This window comes from Dermacentor silvarum, chromosome 3, assembly GCF_013339745.2.
Source record: "Dermacentor silvarum isolate Dsil-2018 chromosome 3, BIME_Dsil_1.4, whole genome shotgun sequence".
Classification (NCBI taxonomy): Eukaryota; Metazoa; Arthropoda; class Arachnida; order Ixodida; family Ixodidae; genus Dermacentor; species Dermacentor silvarum.
The window spans coordinates 178,702,765-178,729,748 of record NC_051156.1 but is presented as its reverse complement, the minus strand read 5'-3'; the positions used below and the strand labels follow the sequence as shown (position 1 = coordinate 178,729,748).

The 26,984-nt window shown below is 45.1% G+C and overlaps 1 long non-coding RNA gene across 3 annotated transcripts; it reads right to left on the bottom strand.

Annotated features, from left to right (window-relative positions):
- Positions 1 to 1,050: 1,050 nt before the first annotated feature.
- On the bottom strand, positions 1,051 to 26,984 carry LOC119446150 (uncharacterized). 3 transcript variants are annotated; one of them, XR_007466117.1, is made up of 4 exons: positions 26,706 to 26,984; positions 7,500 to 7,666; positions 4,019 to 4,236; positions 1,051 to 1,560 (listed from the first exon to the last, which is right to left on the bottom strand). It is a non-coding gene; the product is annotated as an uncharacterized LOC119446150 (long non-coding RNA). The 3 variants fall into 3 exon arrangements; XR_005190743.2 differs by having other exon boundaries at positions 4,079 to 4,236; positions 26,706 to 26,970; XR_007466116.1 differs by having other exon boundaries at positions 4,079 to 4,236; positions 7,521 to 7,666; positions 26,706 to 26,968.

Sequence of the window (26,984 nt, the reverse complement as noted above, 5' to 3'; positions counted from 1 at the left end):
GATGCGCATCCGAATATAACACAGTTAAATTAACCTGAAAGTTAGAATGCGCGTGGTCCTGTGTTATATGCGTTGTATCGTTGTTATATGAGTGCTAAACGAGTTCTAAATGATGCTTAAGAGTTTATTTTTATGTGCATGTAATGTGCAGTGATGGCGACTTGTTTTTCTTTTTTACCAATTAAAATAATCACATGAAACCTTCCGCATTTTCACAAAAACGCTTACAACATTCCCGACAGAACTCCAGTCGCCGAAATTCTGTTGTAGAGCCTTGCTCTGCTCAACCTGGGCAGGCCGAGTTTTGATGGTGGATTAACATGAGAGTGCTTTATGGTGGGTAATTGATGACAGGTGAATCTTCCATGCAGGCTTTATTAACACGCATTATAAAAATATTACACGCTGATGTCACACACAGCGCATGCAACGCGCTTGAACCGCAGCAAACTGATGGCGGGAAACAGAATTACAGATTGTTAGATACGGACATCCGGCAAGTTCTCCGAGCTCACCCACTCGCCGTCACCTGTCAATCCTGGTGCGCAGGGGCGCGTCGACCGTGATATCGGTCTCGTCAAAACGGTTGATTATCCCCACCTCATGCGCCGCAGGTCGAGCTATCGTCTCCCCCCCTGCTTGACTCTTCCCGAAAGTGCAACGGGAGGCTGGCACGGTTCCAGGTAGTTGAGCTTGGTCCCGAGCAAAACTGTTTTGCAGTTCCAGGTCCAGGCAACGCCGGAGGCAAGTACAATGGAGCCCTTGGAGCGTCCCCATTGGCCGAATATGACGGCACTTGCACGGGCCCCTACCATTGGAGGAAAATGACGACACCTGAGCTGGCTCGACGACTGGCTTAAAATGACGTGACCCCAAGAGACCGATGGGGTTAAAAGCGAGATACAGAGGGAAGATACGCAATCCCACACGCCATTCCTCGTGCTTTTCATCCGTTTATGCGCCAAGCTCCACGACTTTCAAATCTATGCATGCGTCAGTTACCCCCCCCCCCCCCCCTTTTTTTTTTTTTTTCTTCTTTATGGCTGCAGTTTGCAAAGAAGAACACATGTGCGGGGATTGCTGCATCCAAGTGATGTCAAGCTTTTAATTACAAGGTCGCTATACTACTGAGCGGCTACGTCGCGTGAACGCTAGAATGCAAAGTATAAAATTACATACGAATTCATGTGTCGATGGAATTCACGGTGCGTCATACAAGATTATGCTCATGGTGGCTGGTCGGTAGACGGCATACGAAAAAAAAAATGAAATAAGCAGCGCGAATGCCGGACGCAGAGTGCTTGTTGTTTGTGGGAATTCCTTTGCTGTGAGCCACGTCTTCACGCCGTCTTCTTCTTTCTCATGTAATCCAGGTGTGAATCAGCATGAATTACATAACCTGATGTTGTCAGCTGATTTTGTCACCTGGTGGTGATAAAACAGGTTGGTCACCACCAGTCGTTGCAAACTCGGCAAGCTACTAAGTGACTGCCTTCTTGGTGATCTTGGTGTCCAAGGCAGTTGTCGTTCCGAACAGGTCAGCAAGGTGCTTCCTTACATCTGCAATAGTTAAACAGAGTAACCAGTGCGACACATTGTAACAGTATGCGTAACAGTACTGTAACAGTATTGTAACAGTATATGCTTTAAGGAGATACATAAACTTCACCCGCAGCTGCGGCAGTTCACAGAGTCGACCCACGGAAATTGTGCTCGCGCTATATAACTATAAGCTACGAAAGTCGCAAGCCAAGGAAACGGTCGATTGCAAAATAAAGTCAAATAGAATAAGAAACTGTGTGGAAGTTAACATTCCAAATATTGTGTGTAAGGACAGTAAAAGGGGCCTTACAAATGTATATTTCACGTGTCACGCAACGCGTGCACATAGAATATGACTCTGTCGTTTCAGAGAAAAGAAATAAGTTTAATAATTAAGCATGAAGGATAAAGTGGCTCAACATTTAAATTTTCTGTCACGTGTTTTGGTGCAAACACTCACGATCATGCATGCTGGAGACCTTCAGGAGCATGGTGTCCTTTTATAACCAAGGATACTTTTTTTGGACGTAAGAACTATATTTACTTAACAATAGCGACGCTACTGGCATTTGCGGAATTAAATAAAAAAGAAAGAGCGTAACCATAGGCACTGCTGATGACACAGGTTGATTTGATTTGAGGAGTGAAAATAACTTTATTACAGGTCCGGCGAGGACGACGAACTCGTCGCGCCAACGACTAGGTCCACGTCGGGACCGGCAGGTCTAGCCCACCAGCCCGGTCGCGGGCACACCGGACAGCCAGGATTTGCTTGTCTAGAGCGGGGCTACGCAGAAGCGAGTCGCAAGGCAGCGCTATTTTATCGCGATGATATACAGAATACGAAAGCAACATTCATAGTGGTTTTGAAATGCAAAAAAAAAAAGGAATTTAATCAAGAAAGTTTATCATTTAAACTTCGCATATCAGTTAATAAAGGAGTCACCGGACACCACAAAACGCCAGAGCATCTGTAGGAAGGTGGTAGTTTCGGGAGAATGAATACAGTCGTGACTCGTGTCTCTTCGTAAGCGACGTTCAGCTAGTGGCACAGGTTTGTTCCACGCTCTGGGGAATCAGCCATGAACAGGGCGCTACGAGGATTCAAGAAAATAAGATTTTGAGGAAAATAACTAAAAACGAAATTAGTAACTGAAAATTGTGAAAATAAAAGCTAGGTGACCTGAATAATAACTAAATATTGCTGTAAGGAAACATGACAATATTAAACAGAAAGAAAAGCTTTAGCCTGCACACCTTCTTGTCTGCCAAAAAAAAAAAAAAGAAAAGAAAAGAAAAAAAGCAGAGCATCACAAACGTTCCTGTGTTTAAATCCAGTTCGGTAGTACCAAGAGAAAGCACCATCGGAAGGATCACGTTCAATTTAAGCTTTCGGAAGGGTTTTCAAGAAAAAAAAAACATCTTTGAATAGTAAAACGGCCGACACGCTAAAGAGAAATGTTCTAGAGATTCACTTAGCTTCACCAGATAAATCACCACAGCACAAAATGTCATCGTCATCATTGTCCTTCAAGTTGTGTTTGCATGGCAGTCTAGGCCAGCAATTACTTTACCTGAGTACTGCTGTCCAGAAAAGAAAAATGCTCAACCGCTCGACCACGATCCTGTAGCGGCACGTAAAATTGCGAGAATAAAACTGAGCAATTTCTGCGGACTTCCTCATCGTCATGTGTACAACATGGTCTAGGACGTGCGCGATTCTATGTGCAAACGCCGCGATGTTTAATGGACGTCCTTTCTTACTTAAAATTTTGGCAAAGCAGCACTTCGCCATATCATGACTCCTTATTAGTTAGCCATCAATACATAATGCCGCCGTACGTGCACCTACACATATTTAGGTGAACTTGAATTTTAGGCATTTATCTGGTTGACATCCCTGCCTTTCCTCTCCTTGCTCTCTCCCTCTCTCTCTCTATACAAAAAAAAAATGAATTTTAGCCTCCTTCACAGCCACGTTACACTTGATCAAAGAAATCGTTTGCCGTGTTCATCGAAGCAATGTTAAATTTTGCTGTTGCTTCGCTTTATCGCCATACCTGACGCCACAAAAGAACATGCGTGATCATAGTCGTCGTCATCACTGAAGGTTCGTGAATAGAGCGCAAGTATTTTGTATTTGATTTGTTTGGGTCTAATTGGGAAATGTAGAGAGACGGGGTGGGGGAGAGGCAAGGAGGTTAATCGGAAGACATCCCGGTCTGCTACCCTGCACTGGGGGAAGGGTAAGTGTAAATGAAAGACGGAAAGAATAGCGGAGAGGCCTGTAACAAACATTTTTGTGAAATGTGGGTGACTATACAGCCGCCCGCTTGGCCACAATGTTGAGACGCATTTCGGTAATACACCTAGCACTGTTTCACGGAACAGCGGATGAAATTTCAAGTAGAAAAAAAAAAAAAAGATAAGCATCAAAGGGCCCAAGCCCAACCAATTCACGTTTTATGATGCTTACGCCAGGCACGCAACGCCCTATTTCCGAGGACAGGAAACTGCATGAACGGCGGCTGCGCACCCGAAAAGAGCCATTGTTCGCGGCTGTCGATGACTTTCCCGGCCAGCTGCCACTTGCTCTGCGCTGTCACGTGGCCGCCGCTTCGTCGCCCAGCCGTTCATCGCGACGCGTCAGCGACCGCGCTGTTTCGCCCCCAAGGCAGCGAGGTCTCCGGGCTCCTGCAACATGCGAGGCAAACGGACGCGGCGACGTTTGTGTGAGCGACGCAGCGTGAACGTTTCACGCGACAGAGTGTACGTAAACACTTCGTGAACACTGGAGATAAACTCTTGAGTGTCAAGTTCAGAGCGTCAACATAACGTGCAGTCTAATAAGGTGAGAAAGGGACGAAAGAGAGGAAGGAGGCTAACCATAAAAACAAAAAAATCTGGTTTGCTACCTTGGAATATGAAATGGTTGGCAAAGGGGGGGGGGGGGGGGGGGAAGTAAAATAAGAAGGAAATGAGGACAGCGTGCTCTCGTTCGGCTTTTTTGTGACGGCGGTGCAAATTTGCACGAGCATTCAAGCAGCACATGGAGGGCTACGGGGCTCAAAAGAGTGAAGACTATGTCATCTGGAAATAAAGCTTGGTTGCAGCCTTATAATATGACATTTGTAGCGCTATACCGCAGCGTTCTAATACGACCACTCGAACGTGCCATAAGCTGCAATGTGATGTTTCAATCAACGTAATGCTGAACTCATTCCAATGGGGAACGAGTACGAGTTTGCGAAAGCTACGACCAGTCGTAGCCGCCACAGCAGTGTAGCGCCACATTGGGAGAGCTTTGATGGCAATCGCAGTTTGCAGGTATGGATCAAGCACGCACAAACGACGGTTACAAATACTCCGGTGCCTTACAGAGAGCAAGCGCGATGTCCCGAGCAATTCCTTGAAGTCCCCTGGCTACGCATTGCCGCTGAGGGGGTGAATTCGAATTCAAGTGCTGGTAGCGGGGAAAGCGGAGCTTAACAGACGACGATTTCATGGCCGTTAGTGCAATGATTAGGACGAACAGACGCGTCAAGCCCCCTTTCGAGCTTCTAACTGCTGTCGCAGTAAAAAAGTATAACTATTTAACTTTGATGTTGATGTTGGTTTCATATGATAAATGTTGTGCGAGAGACTGTAGTGACGAGATCGAGCTTCTTTTCTATAGGCATATATCGTTCACATTATCAGGCTTGCTTTAAGAGACAATAATTTACCCTATAAGTGAAGCAGAAAAATCGGAAGAACGCTACATCTAACCTATACTCACACGTATCACAGGCCGTGTAGCAAATATTGAAAAAGTAAAGTGAAACCTGAGGTGTCGAAATCGCGACTCCGTTACCCCGCAATAATAGCAGTTATCGCGATTCTCGGAATTTCAGCCGATAAATTAATCACACCGGCACTTTCTGAATGGGATCCATGCTTTACAAAAAGCCAGAACACTTGGGTAACTTTTCTTACCCCTACGTAGGTACGGTTGGTTAGGAAATTAGGCGAAAAGTTTCGAAACGCTTCGCCTGTGAATTATGAAATATGCTGACTCACCCCCACTTTTACCCCAAATAAAAATTCTGATCTATAGATCATTAAAAGCGGTGCTTCCCTACTCGCAGGATATTTCACTGGAAACAGTACAGAAGTAGCTTAAAGTGAACATTTGACCATTTGCCGTGCATTTAACTTGAGAAATCGTAGTCGGTCCCCGGCTAAAGCTTTCAGTTACACCGCAGGATTGATTCAGAGCCGTGGGTTAGGACGTTGACGAATTGACAGGAGCCGCTCCGTACCACATGTGGTTTTAACCTTCCAAACGCATTCGTACGCTCCAGTGCTTGTTCCACTGCTTGCCCAAGCGCGGAACGCTTCGAAGGGGCAATTTCCATTCCCTTTCCCTCTCGTTCCCGTGTCCTACTCCTTTCTTCCATACAACTATCGTTCTAACCGTTTTTTTTTTTTTCTACACCACCAGTTCAGAGTAGTAAACCCTATATTACCAGTTAACATCCCTGGTTAATCTGTTTAAACAAACTCCCTGTCTTCCATCTTGTATGTGATTTTCTCTCTTTCTCTCGCTATTGAACAACTACGAAACAGTCAGGGTTGTACGCTGCCTCGTTGTGGCCGAAAAAAGAGCTGCGACCCCGCTTAGAGGTTCCTGGCTTTCGCAATTTATTTGAGCCTTCGATCGCTGCTATATAAGTACACGCGAGGATATGTACGTATATGCGACAGCACGTAATTCAGCGGCACGCCATGACGCTCCCGTCTGAAAGGTAGCGAATGTGACGCAATATATAATGAAGTATACTAAACGCGCGTCCGTGAGAACGCACCGGAAATCCCGGTAAGTAGATAATAGTGCGCCGTCTGTTTACATCTAAGAAGCGTAATGATTCTGACGCACACTGTTTGATCCCCTAGCTCGCGACAGCGCATTTATACATATGCTAGCAGGTCATTAGGCAGTGCCGTCGTCGGAATTGTTCGAACCAAGCACAACCGCGCACGACGTGACTAGTTGCGTGCAGCGCTGCCGAAAGCCGACAGCCTCTAAACGTGGAACTGTCGCGATTTGCCGCAGTGTGCTCTGCCTTCTCGTCGCGCGGTAGCGGCGATGACGTCATCGTTCTTTCGGGAGCGAGACGCGTGCGATGTGAGAGCTGTCACTGTCGACCACCTTTGACAGACAAGAAACGATAAATGAGAAAAGGTTGCGCACGATGGAATACAGCGAGAACAAGAAGGCACACATACTGCGCTGCATAAAAAAAGAACGGATGAGTCAGAACGTTGCCCACAATGCACAGTGTTCGCGAATGCGTTCCCTCGAGGGGGGATTCCTCGACGCTAACAATGCTAAGCATTTGTGTTTCTCTATCTCGTTCTAAGGAAGAAAAAAAATGTGATACATGACCGTGTCATTTGATATACTAATCGCGACACCACATAAAAGCAAAGTATAAAAGTATAAGCATTCGCAATAGTCATTCTTGGCTGAAGCAGTCACAATTGTGATTCACGCAGACAGGTACTAAATCAGCGCTGCCTGTCATAAGGACAGCATGCGAATGGAATCTGCGCGATCCTATTTGGCCCATCGATTAGTCGCGGAATGTCAGATTAAGTCATTCTCACCAGCTGGATAAGGCCCGACACTCCACGTAGCGTCCACATCGGCAAAACAAGTAAGCTTCCAATACGGCACAAAATGAGAGGCAACGCCTGATTTAAGTTCACAACTGACACCTGCACTTGTTCTTGCAAATAAATCAGGTATATACGGACAGCAGTTTCGATTCTTCAGCAAGAGGTCCATACAGAATGCATTATCGAGTGAGATTTGAAGTCTACGAGTTCTGCAGTAATCATCGCTTCAGGAACAATGCGTATTCGCGTAATAATAACACCGTCCTGTACATCACACGAGCGACTATGCCACCTACCCAAGTTCAGGAAACGCATACCGCGCATCCGAACGGCACACGGCGAGGTGAGGAAGTGCTACGCGCCTCTGCTACTCCTCAGGTCATGGCCGGCCCTTCCTCGCTTTCCGATCCCAGAGCTCCATTACGACGCACCGGCCTAGTACGATGCACTCATGGTGTCAGCCCTGGAACGAGGAAAGCAAGTTCCATAGGAGCGTCCGCAATCGCCAAAAATGGTAGCACACGCAAGTTATTAGACGATCAAAGGTTGTTGAAAAAAGAAAAAAAAAAAAAAAAAAAAAACACTGACGGAGGTTGCAAACATTTCGAATATAAATAAATAAATAAATAAATAAATAAATAAATAAATAAATAAATAAATAAATAAATAAATAAATAAATAAATAAATGCAAGCTCCTACACAGCGCAAAGCTGCTATCGTACAGATTTGCAACATTTGGTGTCTTATGAGACGCGGTAGGTACACGGTCAACCCAGCACGAGTAGTCGATTCGCTGTGTACGCGGTCGCATTCCAATGAAGGCGGAGGAGTGCCAAATGGCTCGTCGGTCTAGTACGTCAGAGCAGCCGAGGCGGTCAATAATAGTTTACAGAGCCCTTCCCTGTAGGTCGTTTCTCACAGCCTCGATGTTTCTTTGAATCTCAAACCGAATCGATCAGCACCTCGTGCCTCCTTGCACGAGAAGTCAGTTATAATTTATAAACACGCATATCTTAAAAATATCGCTCATGACTGTTGCCTACACTATTTTTTTATTATTATTATTAACCGCGGCTCTTTAAACGTTCACCAAAATAGAAGCGCACGAGTGTTTTTGGTATAATCTGTTCTCTGACAATGCTCGTTGCGGCTTTTGTATTTTGAATTTTGTATGCCTCAAGTGCTCCCTCTTTCCGCTTGACTCGTTCGTTTCTTTTGTGCTTCTTGCAAATGCGTTGTACATACTCCAAACGGAGCAAGATGTCCGCCACGTCAAACGAGTGAAGGCTATTCAGTTAACACTCATATGATACCAGTCTCGGGAAGTGTTAACTTTTTCCAAGACAACGCGTCGCCAAGTCGTGGCTCAAAACATTCCATTTGGGAAAAAGTTCTGGCTTTCTGGGAATTTTGACGCTTTTGTGTTTTGCTCACCTCAATTGTTCCTAGCCCTCTTCCTTATTATTTTTTTAAGCTGAAAGTTACTTCGGTGACGAGTCAGCGGTCCGGATGTGAAAACGCACTAAAAACTTGCAAGATTTAGCGAATTTTTCGCTAAAGCTACCGACAATGCTCTCGGATTACCGTTTTGTCAGTGGGGCTTTGTTATAAATGATAATCAGACAGACCTTGAATGCTGGCCTTATTGTTGCGACAACTTTACTTGGAGCCGCAATGAAAATGGCGCACAAGAGGCCGCGAAATAGCGAAATAGATCATTTAAGGAACTTTAAATACGTCATACCCATATGCTGCGAGCATTTCAAGAGTTCACGAATGCTTACAATTGGCACGCCGCTTTTGTGTGTCATCTTCCGTACCGTTGTATTGCATAACGGCAGCCCCAACTTCGCTCTATTCTTAGACCTTTGAATAGACTATGGGTGTGATGCAATTGACACTTTTGTGTACTGTTCAGAAAGAACGAAAGAAACTGAGATGAGAATTGCGTTTGTGCTGGCAGTGAAAAAAAAACTAACGCTGTCACTGCTTCCCCTAATTAATGGCTTCAAGCGCATTTCATGTTTACATAATGAGACGTGCATCAAACAGAAAACATTCGTGCTGCAGCCGCTACGAAAAAAAAAAAAAACGTTTTAAAGCTTCGCAATCTAGTTTCGCTGAAAGTGTTCTTCCACTGCTCACTTATGCTGCACCGTCTGCACGAAGTGATTAGAATTTATAATGCGCATTAAACGAAAGAAATATCACACATTGGAGCCTTTTTTTCTTTCTTTTTTATTATTGAAATGAAAGTAAAAGAAAGAGATGTAGTCACCCTATCATATATACTGATTTTCGCATAGCAGAAACAACAATATAAAAAAAATGTATGTAGTAAGAAAAGGAAAAGAAACAACGTCATAGGGGCAAAATCTACAACACACTGTCCTATACACACACGAACTTATGCAGATATAAAAGGCAAAGGCAAGTCGCACCGCATTGAGATCGTAAAGAGTCACAAACACACAAGCGGTGGCGATGCAGACTGCAGTGAGGAGGTAAAATGTCTTGTTGAGAAAACATAGCTGCATGGGGGCGAGGGGATATGCGATACTGCGGTTGTCATTACATCCGAAGTAATCGGCTAAGCTGAATGGAGAACAGATTCTGGAAAGATTGCGAATACAACTGTATTCCCTACATGCCGTCATCACGGTGCGTCACGAACGGTAAATTTAGCTCGGTCGTTCGCTTTCGAGTATGCTTCCACTTTTAGGTGACGTGGCAGTTGGCGCCACGCCTCCCCATAACGCGACGAGAGCTGTGCCCACTGGCTTATCCTATCAGGGTCCGCTGAAAGTGATATCTCAGAAATTAAAAGACCGAGAATACCGCTCGATCCAGGATGTATAGGAATGTCTGTACGACTGGTATGCTTAGACATACGCAATGCAAGCACACAAGAGGCGCAAAAGATAACGAACACTAAAGGTACGCCCTAGAGGTGCTGGACGTGTTTCGCATTCACACTCAAAAAGTCAAAAAAGCAAGAAAAAGCAACACAAGCTTCGCAATAATTAACGAAACCGCCTAGCACGCACGCCCATGGGGATAAAAAATTTTGCTTGCAAACTCTTCCTCAACTGAGCCGCGATATCCTTCCTTCCAGCAATCACTACGCAGACCAGGCACGCGATCCTTCACACCGTATACTGTAAGTAAGCTACAGTGTTCGAAGCGGAAAGGAAATAATTCAAGCCCAGTGAAAGCGGACTCGATGTATAGCGTGCCTTTTCAAGAGCTTCGTCGAAACGATATAGGCATCCGTGTATATATATACGATGTGTCATTGGGCGTTTCGAAAACGTATGCGCGCAGCAACGCTCGCCAACGTGACTCGAGAGATCCTGCAAAGAATGGAAACGACAAATACGTGCGCTGCCTGCAACCACGGCATAATACACAATGTGTAGATGAGTAATGACACTTTCGAGAACGGCGGTGCGCTCGTCGCAAGAAGTCAAGGGCAAAGAGGAGGAAAAGGCGTTTGACTCTCTTGCAAAGCGACCAGTCGAGCAAAAAAATATATATATAAATAAATAAAAAAAAATGCAATAGAAAGATCCAGCCTGTACATGGGAGCTTTCGCGTGCAGATTTATCGCGAATACATTTTTTTTTCTTTTTTTTTTTATCGCGCCTGTCATTTCGAGCTCATTGCCACAGGGCAGTCGGATAGTATATTAGTCTCGTGACCGTTGCTGCTCTTTCTTTCTCTTTAAAAGCTAGGATTAGAAAACAGTCACTCATGCCCCTCCGAAACGCGTGGTCAAGTTTCATTTCTCCACACGTCCAATGCAGCACGTCAGTCAAGCGAACCTCTTGTTTGAGGCGTTAGTAACGATGTTTGTGCACGCAACTATTAAGGCTGTCACAAGTCAGAAAGTATTTTACGTTATGCAGTGACACTCGATCAATAAACTTGTTATTTAATTAGTCAAAACTCAGACACTACCGAACGATATCGGTAGTTACTGAACGGTGACACCGCTAATCCAAACGGTCAGTACCACAGTAGGTAGGGTAACAGAAAACTATGCAGTTATGCGCAGGGGAGATTTGCCGGCCGAACGGTAATACCTGGGTGGTAATATACACTTCCACTCGGTCCACCGAACATAATTTTCCATGGGCTTCGGTTAAATGAGTGCGTCGAATCTGAGGAACTGCAGAGTACGGTATCCGAATGACGACGCGGATCATGAATCGGACCCCGGGAGGAGACCCCAGCGACCTGGAATCTTTACGTTCACTCTGAGGCTGACCGTGCTTACGACTTACACATATACGGATAACATTTCGAGCTGGGAGACGTGTCACGAATGCAACCGCTAAATTAATTAATTAATTAATTAATTAATTAATTAATTATATGAAAGTGGGAGGTGATGGGTGGAGCAAGAACACAGAATACTTGCCTGAATAGCTCGCCTTACGCGGAAGAACGGACGCCTCCTGCGGGTTGAGAATCGGCATTTCCACAGGGAGAATAGCGGCCTCGTGGTTGCAAACAATGCACGTACACAAGGCACGGAGCAACGTACGCAGCGAGCCTGTTTAGAAACAGCAAAACGAAACAGCTGCGAGTCAAGAGCAGAAAACACAAACAGCCAGGGCAGGTCTGAAACGGTGCCAAACGCTGGCGTGCATCCTTATCACGATCGCGGCTTTGGCACGGTGCACCGTCGGGGTGTTTTTATCGCTGGATGAAAAATGCCGTCGCCGAAAAAAAAAAAGAAATGTTCCGCGTGCCTGTGCGGGACGCGCAGAACATTCCAGAACACCCAGCGACTGGCGTGGCGCGATCAGCATGCGTTATTATTGTTTTCTTTAACCACGTCCGCAGCTTAACGACTTCGGGAGCAAATGAGTCACCGGGTTCAACGTATTAGGTTTCTGCGCTTTCTTTTGTTTAAGCCCTTGAATGGCAACAAAACGATTAGTGCGCGAACAACCTTATTTTTCGTTTGCGCATTTCTTGCTACATTTGTCTGGGTGGATTCATCGGACACAATTTGGAAACATTCTAACTTCCAGAGCAAATAAGGAAAATAAAGTACTTTAAAAGTCCCGTTGATTATTTGCCACTTTAAAGGCAACGACAATGAAAATTTTGTTATTTGGCACTGCCAGTCAAACCCAATTATGCTTTGGCAGGCCTGATTCTCGTGATGTTTTTTATTGACAACAACTTGATTTGGGCGAGTTGGTTCATGCGTGCAATAAATTATGATTATTATTATTAAAAACTTAAACTTTAAAACTGTCAACGGTCTTAAGGACTGCACTGACCTCCCACAATACATTTTTTTCACTCTCGAACCGGTGCAGAAGCAATAAGCAACTCTTAAGTGCTTCCAAAACTATGGCCTTAAGGGGACAGGGTAAGCGAAAATTCTTCAAGAAAAAAAAAAAAAAGATTTTTCTTCTTTTCCAAATATGAAAGTAAATTGTCTTCTGAATATTTTCCAGTTTCACAATTCATCCTAAAATGGGTTTAAAAATGTATTAAAAATGTTGGGAGAGTGAAAAATGTGGGATTGATGTTACTGTTTACTTTGAACTCAGTTTTCTCGCAACAAGATTCTCCGTTATGTCGGTACCATTATTTTCAATATGGCATAAGATAGCACGCTGTTTTTTTTTTCTGTTTTTTTTTTCTGCGCATACTGAATGGTTATGTGGCAATATACTGAACCAAGGTTAAGGCTGTACAATGAATCGTTTTTGTTTCATGATAGAAAATGTCCAAAAATTCGTCTAAAATTATGTATGGGCAGGAAAAAATCGTCAATAATTCGCTTTTTTTGGATAATAAAATACTTTTGGTACAGTAGATAGAAGTCAAAGTACTAAACAAAATGATACAAACATCTGGTCGATATTTCTATTAGTTTCTCAGAAAAAAGGTACCACAATATGCCCAAAAATACATGGGGAGTAAAAGGGCTTGCCCTGTTTAAGTTATTCCCGGAAAACACACTACGTGCAATTTCGATACACCCTTCGGGATGCTCTACCACTCAGGGTCGATGAAACGAAAGATATTGGCGTGTATTTCGATACAACGCTAAGCTTCTCTTCACACGCTAAAAATATAAAATCAACGTGCCCTTCACGCTCTTGGTATTTTTGTCGTGTATCGCATGACTTCCACTCCCCTGTTGCCTGTCTGAAGTTGTATTCTACCGTGTGCATTCCACTATATATACCTCTGTAGTTTGGGGCGGATCATGCAAACCCAATTCTGACCTCATTGAACGCGTCCAAAGTAAATTGAAATTCATTTTCAAGCACCCCTTTTGCCATTCTGGCGACCATAGTGCAGCTCTCTCAAATGTACCTCTACTCACCTCTAAAATCAAGACGGGTATTAAGTCAGATATTTTGTTCCTCTATAAGGTGGTCCATGGCCGTATACATTGCCAAAAAGCTTTGTGATAATGTGCAATGTTCCGTGCCACTGAAGTATACCAGACAGCATTCCACATCTTCTGCCCGGCCTCGTTGCATTAAAGACTGTCCTATGGCTCGACTCCACAAAAACATATAAGTATTCTGCTCGTATTGATATATTTGAGAGTTCATTTCCTATGTTTTGTTATAAATGTAGATAATAATGTTGTATGACTGACTCCCTCTCACGCTCACGCCTCCTCGTTATCTGTTTACAGATTTGTTTCTCTATTTCGCATTGTTTTGTCTACCACATATGTCTTCCTTGTACATTTCGTCTTGCGTACTACTTCTTAAGTGCGCTAATACGAAGGCTTCGTAGCTGTTACTGGGCACTATATATAATAAACATGTGATTGATTGATTGATTGATTGATTGATTGATTGACTATTACCCGCGCTAAACGTATACTTATACTTCGAAAGTTCGCGCTTGTGTTTTATCACACAGTCAAATTCTCTTTCTTCGCCTGCGCAATCGATGTGGTCACTGTTCTCGTCCAGCAATGTTCTGAAAACGCGAACCTTGCCAATACGTTGGCATTTTGCACTGTTTCTGTAGCAAACAGAGACGTTTGGCATGAACGCCGGGGGTAGCGTGCAATTACCCCTGTAGGCAGGGATGGACTGCATCAGGCACAGATGCTTAGGAGCTCCAGCCGTGTGACCGATATACATGTAAACTTCGCGTGTTAGCTAATATGCAGTGGCAACGACGTCTTTTAATGTACACGCGTGATGCAGGGTCATGATGTAGAAGAACACTCGCGTCGCTGGGTATAGCACAAGCTGCGTAAATGCAGCGTAAGCCGAACGCGTGGCAGGGGCGACAGCTGTCGAGGGTATTTAGCCTCGGCGATGTTTGCAACATGTTCCTGCAGTTGCCCTTCTTCTATGTGTGCTGCAGGTGTTGCAGCAGCGCTCGCGACTTCGTCGGTGCAAGCAATAGACACCGCGCTTTCGAAATGCTCGGTTGGAGCCCATGCTGTGAGCCAATGCGACGCGATAACATATTTAATTCTTTTAAACATTTAATGTGTCTGTAGAAGAGCTTTGGCTTAGTCATGCACTATATATATATATATATATATATATATATATATATATATATATATATATATGTGTGTGTGTGTGTGTGTGTGTGTGTGTGTGTGTGTGTGTGTGTGTGTGTGTGTGTGTGTGTGTGTGTGTGTGTGTGTGTGTGTGTGTGTGTGTGTGTGTGTGTGTGTGTGTGTGTGTGTGTGTGTAAAGAGAGAGAGAAAAGGCGGGAAGAGTAACTAAGGTCACGCCCGGTTGGCTACCCTACACTTAGGCAAAGGGGAGAGACAACAAAACAGAACCAGAGTCAAGCAACAATTAATGGCAACGTCGTTCTGCCCTCAAATGTTACTCCGCAAAAAAAGCGAACGGAAGTGGGCAGGCTCTTAAGCAAAAGTCACGGAAAGTTTGAACGAGCTCACTGCAAAGCACGATAGCTCTATACAATTCACCGGTATTCAAGTTTAGTTTGCTTTAAAAGAAGAATTGTAGCAATGAAAGACAAATAAAACCTATAAACCTATAACAAAGTTCGAACGCGCTCAGTGCACATCGCTGCAGGCAAACGAAAAAAAATCGCAAAATGCAATGTCATTGTGTTTTGCGATGTACGATGTGCTCATATGATTTTTTTTCCGGGGGTCGGCTATGTATCAGCGCCCTCCGACATTTAATTTCGTTTGATTATTCTATTCATATTGATTTCTTTTTTCCTTGTTCGAGCTGACCTTTTTTTTTATATGTATTGTTTGACTAAGCGAGAACGAGTAGCCGGCCTCATCCATGACGCACACATCTCCAACACACACAATTGAAGACCAAACAAACAAACAAACAAGAAAGGAAGGAAGGAAGGAAGGAAGGAAGGAAGGAAGGAAGGAAGGAAGGAAGGAAGGAAGGAAGGAAGGAAGGAAGGAAGGAAGGAAGGAAGGAAGGAAGGAAGGAAGAACATTTGCAATATTCGAGAAAAGTTCAGACAAAGTTCAGTTCGAGAAAAGTTCAGACAAATACACCACAGAGACATGTAGGTAGAGAGAACTTGAACTACTGTGTTCTAGCCTCAGTGTAGGGGGAAGAAGAACAAGAAAGGAAGTGAAGATGATAAGAGGAGAAAAGTAGACGCGCTTCAATAAATATAAGTAGTCAAGTAAAGATAGAGGCAGGAAAGGGTTCATGTATGACGAAATATTGACCGCATTGCCTGGTTAGAGGCTTGATATGCTTCCTCGTAATACTGTATTTACTGGAAGTAAGCTTGGAAATATATATGCTAGATAACGATTGTGTGCACGCGTGAATAATTAATTGATTGGTCAATTGACTGATGAGGTTTAACGCCCAAAAGTAAAACAAGGGCTTGCGAGATCGAGACGTCGTAGTGGAGGGCACCAGATTATTTTCTACGACCTGGGGTGATCGTTTTTGCATTCTACTGCCATCGGAATGAGGTCGCCACGGCAGTGAATCAAACCCACGACCTCGTGCTTAACAGCGGAACGCCACGCATGCCCACTGAACAAGGTAGCGTGTCGTGCGTGCGTGTTTGTACGTTATACGTATGGTCCACGTAGTTTCGATGTCCACGCAGCCTCCCTACAGAAGTCATGTGTACACCGCTATCATCCTCACCTACAAAGGGCGGTCCACAGGACTGACAACCGAGCAGCAGTACACATCACACTGAAATGAACAACCACCCGGCGACGTATGAAGTGTTCAAAACGTGTTTGAGTAAGAAGGAAAGCTTTAATAAATGTTTTTTTTTTCCAGTACAAAACTACCTGTTGTTCACGCGTTCCATGAATAGAAAAAGAAAGAAAGAAAAATATTGAAGGGTCCATAATATACAGGTATGTTTGGCAGCACATGTGACCAAAGTATCGAAATGCAGTAAAGCGAGTTGATTTCACAAAGTCACGATATCAACAGTCCGGTTTCATGGTTTACGCCAATGGCTTTTGCGGACACCTTGAGTGTATGGTTCCGGCATCACTCCATTAACTGCCATCGGGGAGTCAAGTCCCCGCTGTCATAGCGTCTGACCTTCAACGGATGGCCTGGATGCATGCGCCGCCATTCACCTCTCTTGCTTGGTGGCCGAGGAAGCTGCCGTTGTGCAGAGTTTAACGGTCGAGGAGTTAAGAAAGATAGAAAGAAAGATGTGAATGAATCTACACGTTTCCGCTAGAAGTAATTAAGATGGAAGAGCGCGAGCCTCCACTGGAGGCTCCTATTTAAAGCTGTGTGACTGCCCCCCCCCCCCCCCCCCCTTTCTCTTATACGTAGATAAGAGAACCTAGACTACATGCAATCGTCCATCACGCTCCAGATTCCTCGCTTGCCCCGATAGAAAAGATAGGGTGCCTCCCGCAGTCACCGCCACACCCCTGCCAGCCAAGAGATCTGCAGAGGAGGGGTGCGGTGGAGGGTCACGCCGGTGGAGAGGGGCCAACAAGCGACGCCGGGGAATCTTCGGCCACGCAGGTTGGGCAATGACCGCTGGCTTGCCGCATTGTCTATGCATGGTTCCGCGGCGGTTTCCCTTCGGAAGCACGACGAATTCATTTTGCTGCTTAGCGGCAGTGATGGTACTGCAGAATATGCATCCCTCCGCGTGGTGGCGTTGTTGCTCGAAGAAGTTTTCAGCAGCTCCCTCGATGAGGGTTATGGATGAGGATTGACTACTGCCGATATTCGAGTGTGTCGGGCGGTCACTGCTTCGCGTACCGTGAACGATGGCCAGATCGCCCGTGCGGCGGCTTTCATGTTGCGCGGTGTACATATATTCCACGTGTCTGGTATCCTCGTATAGCTGACCCCTTTGCAATGTTGACTGGCACGTCGCACTTGGCAAACATTGCTGGACTGTAGGGGTGTGCGAACAGTGAATTTCGAAACCGAATATGAATCGAATAGTGTCATAAGCGAATCGAACCGAATATTGAATACCTTTCGAATAGTTTTCGAATAATGAACAGCCGTTATCACAATTAATATAAAACGATGTTCACATCCCAGTATTCTTAAAATTAGCAAGTTGCTGTCATTACATGGTACGTTACGAAGCGTTGCTTATTAAAGACACACATGGAGCATTAGGAACAAGCAAACAGTTACTTCTCATGCACAGCGCTCTTCAGAGAGTGCGAATGATTGCTGTACAGCCTCTAAAATATGGCTACATAACTGGCGTAGCCTGGTCCATTGCGCAAGTTCTCGTGTTTTATGTCTATTCTATGCCCGCGGGGGTTAAACTTACCGTAATTTTGGTTCAATTTTATGTTTATTTGGGCGCAGATGGCGTTATGAAATATTCGAAAAGTATCCGAAAAAATATTCCCATTTTCGAATAGTGACTATTCGATTCGAAGACCGAATCGAATAGGACACTATTCTAATCGTTATTCGAATATTCGCATACTGGACTGTCAGAGGCTGGCATGCGGTGAAACTATATGGATCATAAGCCAATCTTACCATGCTGCGTTTCAGCTAAGGGACAGTTGACCTTGTCTGTGGTTCTGTAAGTCGGCTGCACTAAAATAGACTGGTTCGGCCAGCACAACAGCGCTACGCAGTAACGATAGGAACGTTAAGTTATCCTGGCCGAACAAGTCGATACGAACCGACTACAGCTATGCACTAAATAGCAAAGAAACTTTGGCTTTAAAAACTCTAGGGCACCGACAAGGCGCTGAGCACTCGGGGAAAACGCGCTTTCTTTGTGTTCTGGAACTCTGTTTCGTTGTTTTCTACTAGTAAGCTATTTCGTGGACATTGTCGCTAGTCGGTACAAGGTGCTTCGCGACACATGTCCTCTAGTGCGAGGCTATAACCTATGTTACAATCCCACCAGTCACTTCCCTTTCAACAAACGGGCTTCGAGGCTGCTTGCCACAGTTCAGAATCGGCCGTGGTTCAGGGTTCAAAGCATGAAAATTTCGAAGCGCCGAAGCTGCTTATGGAAGGAAGATAGCATTACCCTTTCGTTTTTCATTATAAGTTCAAATGTTGATTCGTGCTTAGGGTCCGCGGAGCTTTGCCAAAACACCTAATTCACAGAATTGTATGCAGAAGCCTTTCCGCGTCTACTAGACGGTTGCTAATGTCTATTTTAATGACACTACTTAAGCAGCCGAACCCGTAGAACACCATGCTGAAAACAAGAAAGAAAGAAAGAAAGAACGGAAGGAAGGAAGAAGATATCGCTTTCTCTTTGAGTTCAATACAAGAGAGAGAGAGAGAAAATGAAAGAAAGAGAAAAAAAATTGTAAACATTCTGAATAGGTAACAGGACATGAAAATAACCGGCAAATAGGCAAATAGACTCATTGATAGATTTTTCTGCGACCTTAACACTCAGATACTTTCGATGACTGTGATGTAATCGATGTTATGGAAAACTGGGCGCTTGCGAACAACGGCGCGACTGAGGGGTTCACATCTTCCTGCGTCTTCTGGCACAAATAAGGAAGAAAAAGAAATAAAGAAAACAATAAGCGATCTAAGGCTAGCTTGTGCGCAATTAATTTCTAAACTCAGGAGCTCTTAGCGGCAATCTCAACTTCAAGTCGACCGTTTCGCGATGGCCTCGCTCTCACGTCATAATAAAGAGCAACGCACGCAGTGCGGTGACCGCTGCGCTTTTTATCGAAGCATCGCCGCGGGAAGCTCATTTCGCAAGGGAAGCACTTTTTATTGGCGTAAATGATTTACGACTCCGACTGGCCAGTTGCGCATTGTTCGTGAAGCCTTTCCTCGCATCGCGCGCCCAAATGTGCATGCTACCGATGTACGTACATTTATACACTTGCCGATTGCTTCCGCACCAAAAATGTATGACGACTGTAGTCCCCTTTGAAGGGACTCAAAATAAAGAAGATAAGTTCAGCTTTATTGATACCCATGTACGAAAAAAAAAGCCACTCTTACCGGGATAAGAGGATTGATAAGCACCTATTATCTCCTAATCTTTATCATTTTTAATAAGATGAGCTGCCAATATATGGAAGTAGGGGCCTCCACTAGCTTAGACTATCGGCCCAACATTTTTGTGATGTACTGTTTTTTGATTGAAATCACCCAACAAAGAATCAATCAATAAAAAAAATAAGTCAGCAAAGATGCAAGAAGGTAGGACTGGCGGCGACGCTGCCTTGGAAGTTTCCGCACCAGGTCACAGTGACGTCGCGAATTTTGACACCCGTCTGCTCGCGTCTAGTTATATTTATTTCTGGGTTTCTTTCTTTTGTAAAAATTGACTGCAAATGCCGAAGACTTTTACTTAGCCACACGGCCTATAAACGTGAAAAAAATAATTCGACATCTATGATGTCCCTGTGACGTATGCAGGAGCTGGCGTATCGGGGCTAAATAAATAAAAATTTAAAGAACGAAAGAAAAGGAAGAAAGCTTCGATCGGCATTTTCTTTTCTAATAATAACCTTATTAACGCGAAATGAACGCAATAGAATTTTAATTTGAAGAATACTTAATGCTATTTCTCTTAAGTGGCCCCTTTGACATTATTCTGCATGTTACCAATGATCACAGTACTGTATGCTGCATGCGAAGCATATCAGCATGAAAATTGCTTGCGCGTTAACATTCACCCCCCGCGGTGACTGCGAACACTCAGTCATCAGGCGATGCACAACTTCTCGGAAGATGTAGGCATTTGTCTTACTATACACTCGGGTTCTCTTCAACAGTGCTTGTGCGTCATCCATCTATCAATAAAGTACTTGCGTCAAGACTGCAGGCTCGAGCGTTACGCGCGAAACGAAACGTCATGCTGTGCTCGTCGCACCTGTCGCCGACCGTATAGCTATTCGAAGAACAGCGTTTCTGCATGTTGCAGGTGGCTTCGTAGAAGCCCCTATACATATGTTCTCACTTTCCCATCTTTCATTCCGCCTCATCCCCCTCCCATGTGTTGGGTAGCAAACCGGTTGTGCTGAACTGGTTAACCTCCCTGCCTTTCCTTCTCCATTCTTTCCTTCCTTCCTTTCCTTCATGCGCACCAAGTTTCCATATAGTCTGTCGTGGCCTTGGGAGATTTGTCAGCAACGAGGGTCACATCACGCCGCCCCAATTTCTTCCACCAACATGAGTCAACGCTGCTGGAGATGGCGGTGAAGCCTCGAATCGAGCAAGTCATTCAAGAAGACTCTGCGCCGGCTCACGTGGCTATACAACAAGGCACGTTGCTGGGCGTGCTTTGTTGATGCGTTGCATCTTTCCTTCTTTTTTTTTTTTTTGCCAGGATAATGGCGCGTAGAGCCTGTCCGTACGACGGTTTTCTCGCGCTTGATCTTTTTCTGGGCCACAATTATGGCGGAAAAAACAGCTAGCTTCAAGTTTATACGCATGAGCGGCTGACTGAAAATTTTCGCGACCAAGTCCCTCCGAACGTGTCGTCTCCTAACTGTGCGAGCGTGAACACGGTGGACTATTATGTATGAGGCCTTGTTGAAAGGAGATTCGAACAAGCAGCAACCTCACAACGCCAGAGACTCCTTGAAGGTAGCCACAATGAGCGCGATGGCTATAGCGTAATAAGGAGTACACTATAACAGGGGCAGTAAAAGGAAACACTAGCTCTATTTAATCTGATTAAGCATTCGTTCAAAACTCTATAGTGTCGCTAATTTCGCGGTAATAAGTTGACTATCAGAAGGGAAAAGGAAGATCAAAATCATGCATTTTTAAATTTCACGCCATACAGCACCGTTATGTTAGTATAACGTCACCGATTTCAAGCCTCCTCCCCCCCCCCCCCCCTCCTTTTTTTTTTCGTACTTTGGTCGTTGTGGTTAGGTAAAATTCTTGAAACTTCCCAAGTTCCGTCTTTAGCTCTTTCAGAATACAATTTAGTCTATTTTTATCCACAAAAATATTGACTAGGCACGAGAAGACGTCGCCAACAGCCGTGAGGTTATGGCGGCAGAAGATGTCCCGCTCCTGCTCTCGGCGGCTCATACACACATATATCCAACGCGGGTACGAGCCACACGTGATATCTTTCTCACCTTCTTTCTTCCTTGCTTTCTTTCTTTCCTACCTTCCTTCTTTCTTTCTTGTCCCTGGCTCATACCCACATATCCAATGCGGGTATGCGCCACACGTAATTGTATTATCGTCAAACGTGACGTAACTGACGAGCATGTGATGTCATTGATGTCATGACCTGTCAGTCATGTTAGTCATACATTCGTGTCCTTCCATGCCAATTTTGGTATATACCAAGTGAACGAGACGCCACAAAACTGTTGCTTACTTCCAATGTACACCGACGCGATCACCTGGAACCTAGCGCTTAACAGCTTCGCTGTAGAAGAACAACTAAATTAAAGCGAAGCTTTATGTCTAGGGGGAAATCGTATATGGCTAGGCGAAATCGCCTGCGCACAGAAAACTACCATCATCAGCATTGGCTCTTCTTTAGCAGCTGGCACGTTGGCGCCCCTAGGGTTGAGTTCGTGCTCGGCACGCGCTAGTGCCACTGCTCCCGCGTTCGTCGTCTGCTTCCGTAGATGGCTGCGTTGCCGCTCATCGTTCCAGCGTAGAATTTCACTTCTCTTCTGTCGTCGTAATGGGGAGGCCGCGTTTACGGGGGTATGCACCATTGCTTAAGGGGGTATGAGCCATTCGTTGTCTTACGTAACGAACAGATTTAATTTTGAAGCAATTTGATTTCGAAGAATCGCAAGCGGCAATGGCGGTCGAATGCTGCTAACCACGCCGCCGAGCAAACTCGAGACATCGAACGCAAGCGACAACGGCGGACTGCGGGCATACCGGTCAGTGACGTCGTTCTCTCCGTCACAGCCGAACGCGTGTGTAACCTGATAATTGAGAAATACTTTCATGAACCCTCGGGATTAACCCAGTGATAAACACCGGGGCCGCACGTTTCAGCTTCGCTGGTCAACCATCTTCACGGAGTTGAAGGGCCGACGAATGTTTATACCACTGCTATAGTACTAAACCCAAATATGCGAAGCCGTCGTGCGCGCATCTCAAGACGAAATTCGCACTTGGAAGGGCACGCATACGCCGGAGAAAGCCTTTTTGTTGAGCGCCGTGTTTTCAAATTGAGCCGTCGCAAGACAGAACGCTTCACGTCGCTATTTCCGAAAATGGTCTATTGCGAAAGATCGATTCATCTCGGGCGTTTCACAATGCACTGCTGTAGTACAATGGAAGAAATAACAGTGTGACTCGCCGGCCTGCTGCCGTACAGCTTCCCTGGGGCCTTATGCGAACTTAATTGATCGGGGCTTTCGCATGGAAACTGAGACAACGGGGAGCCTCGACAGAACAAACAAGAAACACTTCGCTATTTTCATCCTTTGCGCATTCGTCGTTTCCGGAAAGGCGGAAGGACGCACAAGTTTTTTTTTTTTTTTTTTACAAGCAGGCGGTTGGCAACAGTGAACTTCACGAGGATCCAATTATCCGTCCTATAAGGCACAGGTACATCGAACCTCTCTTGCGAGCTCTGTTCATTATCAAGCGGATAGGTTAGTCGATGCAATAATGAGCGCTACACTAACAGTTTTTTTTTTTAAATTTTAGCATAGCATAAAAAGCGAGGCATTGAGCGAAGTCGGGCCATTAGATATAGAATACCTGGGCAAAGCAAACAACCGAAAAATGCCTAAGGACAAAGCTAACAAACTAGTAGATGAAAACGAGGACAACGGAGAAGACTGGACAAATGCTTGTGCAAGTGGGACGAGTCCCCCTTTACCCTCGTCCTCGTTTTCATTTCGTGCTCGGTTATTCGGCTATCCGAACAAGTAACTCGTTCAACAGACCATTTTACTAAGTATCAGGACAAGTGCAATACTAACAAAATGAAATATAAATTACATTAAAATATCGTCAGTACAACTAGCACGCAAAGCAGAGAAGTAAATTTGAAGACGTCAGCCAAGACACAAGGAAAAAGAATAAAAAGGAAAGAAAATGTACATAGTGCACGATCGCAAAACAGGTGTTCCTTTAGGGGCACTCTTATTGTCCAAATGGTTCCCGATGTTTCGTCGCGCTTTTGATATATAGCCATTGTTGACCATGCGGCTAAGCTACTTACGAACTCGCTAAATAATGGCCTATGTGTTTTCATTGGGTTACTGCGTATCATTAACGTTGAAGCTAACTTGTGTCATGTGCACTCGTATAGTTAACCTGTTCTATCACTGGCCGTTCATATATTTTTCTTTTCATGTAGAAGAAAAAGGACCAATTTGATTGCAACATGCTATTTTCATTGGTGTCTGTTTACCAGCGCACCATTCAACGTATTTCCGGTCACAACGCGATACACAATACAATCAATAAAAAGGCCGAGATCAATACTCTTTTCCCTCAGCCACTCAGCTAAGTGGCAATCGCTGTCCAAGACTGGGTGTTTTGTTGTTCGGGTTGGTCGGTTAGCGTTGTTACGACGATGAGTAGGTGATCGAAGGAGACTGCATGAGCGTCTGGAGTCGACAGACTGGGCAGTGACAAGACGCAGCTTAGCAAAACTTAACAATGTATTTACATAACGAAAGTTAATAATAATAATAAAAAAAGACACAACGAGAGTGTGTGTATTAACTGTTATTCGGGGAGGGGGGTGCCTATTTTACACTGTTAGATCAGATGTTGTCGGAATGCTTTCCGTTATGTTGCAAGGTCGGCGGTCGTAGGGAGCCTTCACATGCACAAGCTCAGTTTGGCGTGCGTATGAACTCTCCCTACATAGACGGTCAGGGTCATTACCGCCGAAAGTGACCAACACTCGACTGGCAGCAACGAAGTGCCAACGTTCTCAGAACGTTGCAGTGGTGCGCTTGGTGTGTGACGTCAACATTCGGCTGCTGCAGGCAGGGCCCCATTCCTGCTTTCTTGAAACGCTAGGGCGACCGAAGCACCTGGCATTGTTGAATATTGTTAAGTATTGCTGGCCAGCAAAACGACTGGCTCACTCCGCACTTGGCATATTCCCAACAAGCGCACCATTCACCACAAAATACCGTCGTCGTGTGGGCGACGCGGTCGTAACAAGGGGTCGACTTCACAGGTAAAGTCTGTCATGAGTAGTATGTAGTCATGAGGGTCGCGGCAGCGTGGACATAGCGGCGGAGAGGTCGCAGTACGGTAGTCGGAGGGTGAGAGGTCATTTTACAGAAGAACAGAGAGAAGATAGAGCTGCGATAATGGAAATTAATGGAAACATTGCGCTGGGGAAGGGGGGACTGAAAGATTAGGTGAAGGAGAGAAGCTCGCAGTGTGTACGAACGCACACACGCGCAAACGTTCATCGCTCACTTCGTCACAAGTGGAACAAAGGCACCTCCTTTTGAAAGACTAACGTGGTAGATTTTGGTTGCCGATGACAAAACCAAAATTCGGAACGAGTTCTCAAAAAAGAAAGTTTGAAAGAAAGAAGACGCGATTCGTCTTCTTTAGGAGGTCTAGGAGGTCTATGTTTATCATAAACGTTATGCTTCACCCTGATTTACCTTTTCGTTTAGGTTTTTCTCTATCCCTTTTCCCTTAAACCTTTAACCGCCGGCTTCTTGGCCAATCCCCCGTAGTGGGTACGCGCCACAGGCAAGCAAGCAAGCAAGGCATGTTCCACACCATTCCAGTACCACCGGGCTAGAGATAAAAAATTCGTCGGCCCTTTCACACCGTGAAGATGGTTAACCATAGCGAAGCTGAAACGTGCGACCCCGGTGTTTATCACTGGGTTAATCCCGAGGGTTCAATGAAGTATTTCTCAATTATGAGGTTACATACATGTTCCGCTGCGACGGTGAGAAGCGAAATTCTACGCTGGAATGATGAGCGGCAACGCAGCCAGCTGTGGAGGACGACGACGCTCGAGCCAATGCTGGCAGTTTTCTGTACACAGGCCATTTCTCCTAGCCAAATACGATGCCGCCTAGGCGTATAAAGCTTCGCTTTAAAAACGTCGTCTACGCTCCAGTGGTTATGGTTAGAAAAACCTTGCAGTGCAAGCCGACTTACAGAATTTTACACCTCCACAGTCGGTTTACTCCAGTGACCGGAGCGGAGGATGTGGGCTCGGCTCCCCTCCAGCGTCAAATAGTTTTTTTTCGTCTACTTTCATTTCCCTTTACCTCATCATTTCTAAACTTACATTAAAACAACATATGACTTCCCGCATGCTTTCCGTGGCTTCATTATTTGTTGGCTTTATATGGTTGCGACTAACGACAATCGGTCCCCTCGGTCTCCACCACCACCACCTGTCCTTTAGTTCGACATTAACATTGCATGGAAAATTAAAGTGCGCAGGTAGCCAGGCAAACAACACCCATTTATTAACGTAGTTGTTGATTACATTGGCGTAGATATTGAAATTTCGCGAGTGAATTCGACCATGGTTATTTTTGTCTATTAAGAATTGCAAGATCGCAAGGAAATGCAATATGCCTTCTCATGAAAATAATTATAGAATAATTAGTCGAAATTTGTCACTTAGCTATGCTATTGCAAAACTCCCTAACAAGTCTGGTGCTGTGCTATCAATGGCCCTTGTTAAAGCTTTTGATCGAATTAAAGAGAAGGGCGCTATGCTTGCGGAATTTAATTTTTCTGAACACTTATTCTAAAGTGATCTACGGTGTAAACTAGTGAAGTGGGCATTTTTACCTAAGTCCAAATACAGCGCTTTGCCAGCTGATCAGCTCTTAAAACATACATTAAGAAGCTATATTATTAAAGATCTCGCTCTAGAGATACATAAAAAATGATAATAAATGAAGCAACAGGAGAAACAAGAAGAAAATATATCGGCTTGTTATAATAAAAACAACACTCTTGCGAAAATTTCAAACGAGAAAGAAGTTAAGATGAAATCGAAGCGAGCTCTCGAGAGAAAACGTCACCAACGTTGCTAAAGTGAACACACACGACGATGCGAAACTCTCGTTCTGAACGAAAGTAGGCGAAGCCAAAAGGAGGTGCACGTGACTTACCCCCATGCGGTTGCACATTTTTCGTCTGCTACGATCCAAGGAGCGGCGGCGAGCGTGATTTAGGTCTCGTGTTGCGCGTCTCGCATTGATCGCGCGCGCAAATGAGCCGCTCTCCTAATTGTATCGGTCCTCTCCCCTCCATCGCCGCTACGGCCGCAGCAGCGCGCCCGTGGCTGCTGGCATCGGCAGCAGAAGCAACAACGGCGAAGAACCCGCACGCTGCACGGTGGCGGCGGCGGAGGCGCGCATTCCGTCGCGAGGGGAGCACGGCAGGCAGCG